Source organism: Cervus canadensis, chromosome 25 (genome assembly GCF_019320065.1).
Source record: "Cervus canadensis isolate Bull #8, Minnesota chromosome 25, ASM1932006v1, whole genome shotgun sequence".
Lineage (NCBI taxonomy): Eukaryota > Metazoa > Chordata > Mammalia > Artiodactyla > Cervidae > Cervus > Cervus canadensis.
In genome coordinates this window covers 50,020,894-50,030,025 of record NC_057410.1, presented here as the reverse complement: position 1 = coordinate 50,030,025, position 9,132 = coordinate 50,020,894, and positions in this window count along the sequence as shown.

Below are 9,132 nucleotides of genomic sequence, written 5' to 3'. Positions count from 1 at the left end.
GTTACCATCTTTCTAAACAGCAGCTTTTTAAAAAGGAATTCTGTTTCCACTTTTCCATTAGCTTTTCATGCGTGTGCACAGGTCACCAAACAACCTCCCAGAGCTGCAACCAGATTGGATGAAAACATATTTGAAGTTGCATTTATAAATAAAGGCTTGCCTTAGTTTCAATAATATTTTGCCTTTATACGCATGGAAATTTTATTCTGAAATCAATTGACTTTAAATACATTTTTATTTTGATTATATTAATGCTGACTTCATTTATAATGAAACTCATATAACTCAAACATAAAATATTGCTTCTTGCTTTTTCTTTTGCAAAAGTCAACATTTTTTTCCTTTCAGTGACTTGTTTATATTTTTCTTTTATCTTTTCATTAACCACTTTATTGAGGTATAGTTGGTACACAAAAAGCTATTTGCATTTAATATATTCAATGGAATGAGTTTAAAGATAACTATACATTCATGGGGCTTCCCTTATAGCTCAACTGGTAAAGAATCTACCTGCAATGCAGGAAACCCGGGTTCAATTCCCAGGTTGGGAAGATCCCCTGGAGAAGGAAACAGCAACCCACTCCAATATTCTTGCCTGGAGATTCCCATGGACAGAGGAGCCTGGCAGGTTATAGTCCATGGGGTCGCAAGAGTTGGACTTAGTGACTAAATCATCACCACCACCATATATTCATGAAATCATCACCACTATCTTTGCAATAAGCATGTCTTATCCTTTCCAAGTTTCTACCTGCCCACTATATCTTTACTCTTACTAATATTATTACATTTATATATTTATTTGTGTATTATTGTAGTTTATTTTGTGATAAGACTATTAACATAGGTCCACACTCTTAACGAATATTTAGAAGAGAGCATCAGAGTATGAGATGGCTGGATGGCATCACCGATGCAATGGACATGAACTTGGGCAAACTTCGGGAGATGGTAAAGGACAGGGAGGCTAGAGTGCTACAGTCCTTGGGATTGCAAAAAGTCGGACACAACTTAGTGACTGAAAAACAACAACAGTTTTTAATTATGGGCACTATGCTGTACAGAGACCTCTAGGATTTATTCATCCCACACTACTGGGACGTTTTACATCTATAGATGTATAACTCCCCATTTTTTCCTCTCACCAGCCCTTCGCAGCTGCCTTTCTGAATTTGACTCTTTTAGGTACCTCATAAAAGTGGATTCATGCAGGAAGAATCATGGCTTATTTTATTTAGTGCAAAGTTCTTTAGGTTCCTTCACACTGTCATACATCTTTTTTTGTTTGTTTAAGGCTAAGTGCTATTCCACTGCATGCATGTAACACATTTTCTTTATCCATTTACCTGTTGATGGACATTTAGGTTGCCTCCACATGGCTGTTGAGAATATGAACATGGGAGTGCAGATATCTCTCCACGGTCCTGATCTCAGTTCCATTGTATGTATGTATACCAAATTCTGATTGCTGGATCATATGGTAGTTCTACTTTCAACTTTTTGAGGAACTTCTGTACAGCTTTTCATAGTAGCTACACCATTTTACACTCCCATGTAGTGTACAAGAGTTCTCTTTTCTCTACACCCTCACCAAATTTTGTTATCTTGTGTGTGTGTGCTTGTGATATGCTAACTTCTGTGAGTCATATTTCTTTTTTAAACATTTTTTAATTAAAATTTTTTAAACTTACTGTGCACATGGGATCTTATTTCCCTCACCAGAGATCGAACCAGTGTCCTCTGTGCTGGAAGCACTGAGTCTTAACCACCGGACCACCAGGGAAGTCCCAAGGTGATATTTCATTGTGATTTAGATTTGCAGTTCTCTGGTGATTAGTAATGTTGGGTATTTTTTCATATATCTGTTGCACATTGTATGTCTTCTTTCTATTCAGAAATTTCTATTCAGTTGCTTGTCCATTTTTAAATCAGATTTTTTGTTATTCAGTTGCAAGAATTTCTTATAAATTTTGAATATTAGCCTTTTATCAGATATACAGTTTCTGAATATTTTCTTCTATTCTGTAGGTCACCTTTTTGTTTTTTGTTTTTTCTTTGCTGTGCAGAAGACTTTTTTGTTTGATATCATTCCATTTGTATATATTTGCTTTTGTTGTCTCAGCTTTTGGTGTCATATCCAAGAAATCATTGCCAAGACAAATGTCAAAAGTCTTTCTTCCAGTGTTTTTTTACTTGAATTTCATGGTTTCACAACTTAAATTCAAATATTTAATATATTGCGAGGTAATTTTTGTGCATGTTGTAAGATAAGGGTCCAATTTTATTCTTTTGTCTGTGTATGTCCAGTTTTCCTAGTGTCATTCAGTGAAGTAACTATCTGTTCCCTATTGCACATTCTTAGTGGCGGGCAAGAGGAACTACCCCACCTCGGAGGTCAGGGGCCCCGCCCAAGAGGAGCTTCCCCAGGTCCGAGGTCAGGGGCGGTGGCTGAGAGGAGCAATCCCATGCTGCGGCTACACGGGCGCAGAAGGGTCTAGAGGAGCTACTCCAGGACCAAGGTCAGGAAGGGGGGTAGTGAGGAGCTACCCCTCGTCCAAGGTAAGAAGCGGCAGCTGTGCTTTGCTGGAGCAGCCATGAAGAGATACCCCACGTCCAAGGTAAGAGAAACCCAAGTAAGACGGTAGGTGTTGCAAGAGGGCATCAGAGGGCAGACACACTGCAACCATAATCACAGAAAACTAGCCAATCTGATCACAGGACCACAGACTTGTCTAACTCAATGAAACTAAGCCATGCCGTGTGGGGCCACCCAAGACGATCAGGTCATGGTGGAGAGGACTGACAGAATGTGGTCCACTGGAGAAGGGAATGGCAAACCAATTCAGTATTCTTGCCTTGAGAACCCCGTGAACAGTATGAAAAGGCAAAATGATAGGATACTGAAAGAGGAACTCCCCAGGTCGGTAGGTGCCCAATACGCTATTGGAGATCAGAAGAGAAATAACTCCAGAAAGAATGAAGGGATGGAGCCAAAGCAAAAACAACACCCAGTTGTGGATGGGACTGGTGATAGAAGCAAGGTCTGATGCTGTAAAGAGCAATATTGCATAGGAACCTGGAATGTTAGGTCCATAAATCAAGGCAAATTGGAAGTGGTCAAACAGGAGATGGCAAGAGTGAATGTGGACATTCTAGGAATCAGTGAAATAAAATGGACTGGAATGGGTGAATTTAACTCAGATGACCATTATATCTACTATTGTGGGCAGGAATCCCTTGGAAGAAATGGAGTAGCCATCACAGTCAACAAAAGAGTCCAAAATGCAGTACTTGGATGCAATCTCAAAAATGACAGAATGATCTCTGTTCGTTTCCAAGGCAAACCATTCAATATAACGGTAATCCAAGCCTATGCCCCAACCAGTAACACTGAAGAAGCTGAAGTTGAACAGTTGTATGAAGACCTAAAAGACCTGCTAGAACTAACACCCAAAAAAGATGTCCTTTTCATTATAGGGGACTGGAATGCAAAAGTAGGAAGCCAAGAAACACCTGGAGTAACAGGCAAATTTGGCCTTGGAGTACAGAATGAAGCAGGGCAAAGGCTAATTGAGTTTTGCCAAGAGAATGCACTGGTCATAGCAAACACCCTCTTCCAAACACAAGAGAAGACTCTACACACGGACATCACCAGATGGTCAATACCGAAATCAGATTGATTATATTCTTTGCAGCCAAAGATGGAGAAGCTCTATACAGACAGCAAAAACAAGACTGGGACCTGACTGTGGCTCAGATCATGAACTCCTTATTGCCAAATTCAGACTTAAACTGAAGAAAGTAGGGAAAACCACTAGACCATTCAGGTATGACATAAATCAAATCCCTTATGACTATACAGTGGAAGTGAGAAATAGATTTAAGGGACTAAATCTGATAGACAGAGAGCCTGATGAACTATGGACGGAGGCTCGTGACATTGTACAGGAGACAGGGATCAAGACCAGCCCCATGGAAAAGAAATGCAAAAAGGCAAAATGATTATCTGAGAAGGCCTTACAAATAGCTGTGAAAAGAAGAGAAGCAAAAAGCAAAGGAAAAAAGGAAAGATATTCCCATTTGAATGCAGAGTTCCAAAGAATAGCCAGGAGAGAAAAGAAAGCCTTCCTCAGCGATCAATGCAAAGAAATAAAGGAAAATGACAGAATGGGAAAGACTAGAGATCACTTCAAGAATATTAGAGATATCAAGAGAACATTTCACACAAAGATGGGATCAATAAAGGACAGAAATGGTATGGACCTAACAGAAGCAGAAGATATTAAGAAGAGGTGGCAAGAATACACAAAAGAACTGTACAAAAAAGATCTTAATGACCCAGATAATCACAATGGTGTGATCACTTACCTAGAGCCAGACATCCTGGAATGTGAAGTCAAGTGGGCCTTAGAAAGCATAACTACAAACAAAGCTAGTAGGGGTGATGGAATTCCAGTTGAGCTATTTCAAATCCTAAAAGATGATGCTGTGAAAGTGCTACACTCAATATGCCAGCAAATTTGGAAAACTCAGCAGTGGCCACGGGACTGGAAAAGGTCAGTTTTCATTCCAATCCCAAGGAAAGGCAATGCCAAGGAATGCTCAGACTACCGCATATTGCACTCATCTCACACGCTAGTAAAGTAATGCTCAAAATTCTCCAAGCCAGGCTTCAGCAATACGTGAACTGTGAACTTCCAGATGTTCAAGCTGGTTTTAGAAAAGGCAGAGGAACCAGAGATCAAATTGCTCATATCCGCTGGATCACCAGAAAAGCAAGAGAATTCCAGAAAAACATCTATTTCTGCTTTATTGACTACGCCAAAGCCTTTGACTGTGTGGATCACAATAAACTGTGGAAAATTCTTCAAGAGATGGGAATACCAGACCACCTGACCCACCTCTTGAGAAACCTGTATGCAGGTCAGGAAGCAACAGTTAGAACTGGACATGGACCAACAGACTGGTTCCAAATAGGAAAAGGAGTACATCAAGGCTGTATATTGTCACCTTGCTTATTTAACTTATATGCTGAGTACATTATGAAAAACCCTGGGCTGGAAGAAACACAAGCTGGAATCAAGATTGCCAGGAGAAATATCAATAACCTCAGATATGCAGATGACACCACCCTTATGGCAGAGAGTGAAGAGGAACTAAAAAGCCTCTTGATGACAGTGAGAGAGGAGAGTGAAAAAGTTGGCTTAAACTTAACATTCAGAAAACTAAGATCATGGCATCTGGTCCCAGCACCTCATGGGAAATAGATGGGGAGACAGTGGAAACAGTGTCAGACTTTATTTTTGGGGGCTCCAAAATCACTGCAGATGGTGATTGCAGCCATGAAATTAAAAGATGCTTACTCCTTGGAAAGAAAGTTATGACCAACCTGTATAGCATATTAACAAGCAGAGACATTACTTTGCCAACAAAGGCCTGTCTGGTCAAGGCTATGGTTTTTCCAGTGGTCATGTATGGATGTGGGAGTTAGACTATAAAGAAAACTGAACACTGAAGAGTTAATGCTTTTGAACTGTGGTGTTGGAGAAGACTCTTGAGAGTCCCTTGGACTGCAAGAAGATCCAACCAGTCCATTCTAAAGGAGATCAGTCCTGGGTGTTCATTGGAAGGACTGATGCTAAAGCTGAAACTCCAGTACTTTGGCCACCTCATGCGAAGAGTTGACTCATTGGAAAAGACCCTGTTGCTGGGAGGGAATGGGGCAGGAGAAGGGGAAGACAGAGGATGAGGTGGCTGGATGGCATCACCAACTCAATGGGCTTGAATTTAAGTAAACTCCTGCGGGGAGCCGGCCTGACTGCTCAGGCCCCTTCTCGGCCCTGAGAGAGATCTAAGAGGTCCCTCTCTGTCCTGCCACCCCTGATTTATTAAAATGTAAATTGGCCTTTCTCACCTCCCTCAAGGAAATCGCTGCAGCCACCATTTGCCCATTTTCCTGACTCTGATAAGATTATCGGGCTCCTGTGAATGGTTTATGTCTAGGTAGTCTTTAACTGATTGTAAGACGCTGGTGCCATGCTCTGCTGGAGTTAAGATAAAACTCCTGAGCTAAAACTAGTGTCTGCAGTTCTGCACATATGCAAGTCTTTGATCTAAAATTTGGTGAATCCTGTTAGCATATATATGTATGTTACCCCTCAATAAAGTCGTTGGAATCAGTCACAAGCTGACTCCGTCCCTCTCAACCCCATCTTTCCTAGCCTTTTATTTCTCAGGTGCTCTGGTGATTGCGTCCTCGACCTGTTCCTTTTGCCGGCAGGCCCGGCAAACTCCGGAAGTTGGTGATGGACAGGGAGGCCTGGCGTGCTGCGATTCTTGGGGTCGCAGAGTTGGACATGACTGAGTGACTGAACTGAACTGAACTGAGCCTGTCAAAGATTGTATGTATGTGTACATGGGTTTATCTCTGGGTACTCTTTCCTATTCTACTGGTTTATATGTCTGTTTTAATGACAGTATACTACTCTTTTGATTAGTGTGGCTTTGTAATAGACTTTGAAATCAGGAAATGTGATGCCTCCAGCTTTATTTTTCTTGCTCAAAATTGATTTGGTTATTCAGGGTCTTTTGTGGCTCCTTACAAATTTTAGGATTGTTTTTTTTCTGTAAAAAAATGCCATTGGGTTTTTAATACAGATTACATTGAATCTGTAAACTACTTTGTATCTTTCATTGCAAGAAGTTTCAAATGAAGTCATTTATTGCCATTAGAAGATTTTAAATTTGAAAACTAATACACAGGAAGAAGAAAAAGAGTGGAGGTGGAAAGCAAAGTCAGAGTCTGGAAAAGAGCAGAGAAGTCCTGGAACTGCAAGAATAAACATTAACATTGGGTTGATTACATTACAGAAGCAATGTACATGGATATTTAGAGATAAATATGACATTTTGAAGCTGGGTGAATATTAGGAGAATATTGAACCAAATTAATTTTCCCCCTAAGACTTAGCCATCGAGTTTTCTGCCATTTAGAGAAAATCAGTCGAGAGAGAGAAAAATTAGACAGATAAGAGACAGAGAGAATTAATTATTAAAACTGAGGAGACTTAGTGAATTTCCAAGTCTTCTAATTCTTCCTGAGGTTTTGTTATGTGCCTGTCTTATACACAACTTTGTTGTTCTACAGCATCTGAACATCCTTGTAATTCATATTATATTAATACTTCAACTAGATAGAGTTTTTACTATCATTTACAAGCAAAACATTACCAAGGAATGCAATTGAAAAATATATCTAGTATAGGAAGTGTATCAAATGGTCAGAATTCTTATAAGCAATGCTTGAAAAACTAAACTCCATTCCATTGGTCTCAGGTAGGTGTAAATTCCATCAACGTCAAGAATGGAAAATGTTAACATGTCAAGACTCCCCTGAACCTCCTATAATCTCTTTTCCAGAAGCAGGAATTAAAAATATTGAGAAATACAGATGTCCACATGTTAGAAGCACTTCTTTAACAATTTAAAGTCAAAATACACATTCCAATATATAACTGCATGCAGCCTGGGCTTGAGGAGAAATTATTTAGAGTGAATTTAAGGAAGATAAAAAGCAGAGGTCTTAAAGAAGGGGGAGGGGAAAACAGAGAGAGCAAACAGCATTTCACTATGGCAGAGAAATCCCCAGGTCAGATGATAGGAAACAATTCTTCTCTAAAAGCTGAAAATTCTGGCTCTTTCAAGCCAGGAGATTATTTTCTAGACCAGTAGTACCCAATAAAAATATAATACATGTTGGTTTATATTTTCTAGTAGACACATAAATAAAAATAAAAAGAGATAGGTAAAACTAACTTAATAATACATTTTCACTGGATATATATATATATGTGTGTGTATATATATATATAACATTCTTATTTTAAACTATAATCTTTACAAATAACATTGCATAAATATTTTACCTTTTTGTACAAAATCCATTGTGTATTTTATTTATTTTATTTTTATTATTATTTTTTTTTTCATTGTGTATTTCATACACATCAGTTCAGTTCAGTCACTCCTGTCCAACTCTTTTCGACCTGGTGGACTATAGCACGCCAGGTCTCCCTGTCCATCACCAACTCCCAGAGCTTGCTCAAACTCATGTCCATGGAGTCTGTGATGCCATCCAACCATCTCATCCTCTGTCATCCCCTTATTCTCCTGCCTTCAATCTTTCCCAGCATCAGGGTCTTTTCCAATGAGTCAGTTCTTCGCATCACAATGGCCAAAGTATTGAAGCTTCAGCTTCAGTACCAGTCCTTCTAATGAATATCCAGGACTGATTTTCTTTAGGATGGACTGGTTTGATCTCCTTGCAGTCCAAGGGACTCTCAAGAGTCTTCTCCAATAGAACAGTTTGAAACCATCAATTCTTTAGTGCTCAGTTTTCTTTATGGTCCAACTCTCACATCCATACGTGATCACTGGAAAACCGTAGCTTTGACTAGACAGACTTTTGTTGGTAAAGTAATGTCCCTGCTTTTTAATATGCTGTCTAGATTGATCATAGATTTTCTTCCAAGAAGCAAGCTTCTTTTAATTTCAAGGTTGCATTCACCATCTGCAGTGATTTTGGAGCCTCCAAAAATAAAGTCTATCACTGTTTCCATTGTGTTCCCATCTATTTTCCATGCAATGATGGGGCAGGATGCCATGATCTTAGTTTTTGGCAGTTCAGACAAGCCACATTCTAATGCTCAGCAGCCCGTGTGTCTTCTGGCTACCGGACTAGACCTCCGAGACCTGTTCAGTGGAGCAGAGGCCAGTCTCTCTTCTCCAAAGATTTCTTCTTTTTTAATATATTTTCTTGCAATTCTTGTAGGTAGAATTAGTTGGAAGTGGTTAGTTTTTTTAAAATGCCATAAATTCATGTAATGTTCCAGAACAAAATGAGTCAAAATGAGACCTTACCAAACCAAATGTCCTCCTGTCCCTACCAAGAGTTTCTAAATGATAAGCTGAATTTTAACCTGAGTTTGATTTGAGATTATTTTTCCTGGGGCCACCATAGAGGATGACCTTGTTTTTTTGTGGAAGCCATACTTTTTCACCTTCCATGACATATTTTGCAGGTGAAGCTCCAGAGATGGAGAAAGAACTAAGACGTGACCAATTAACATATCA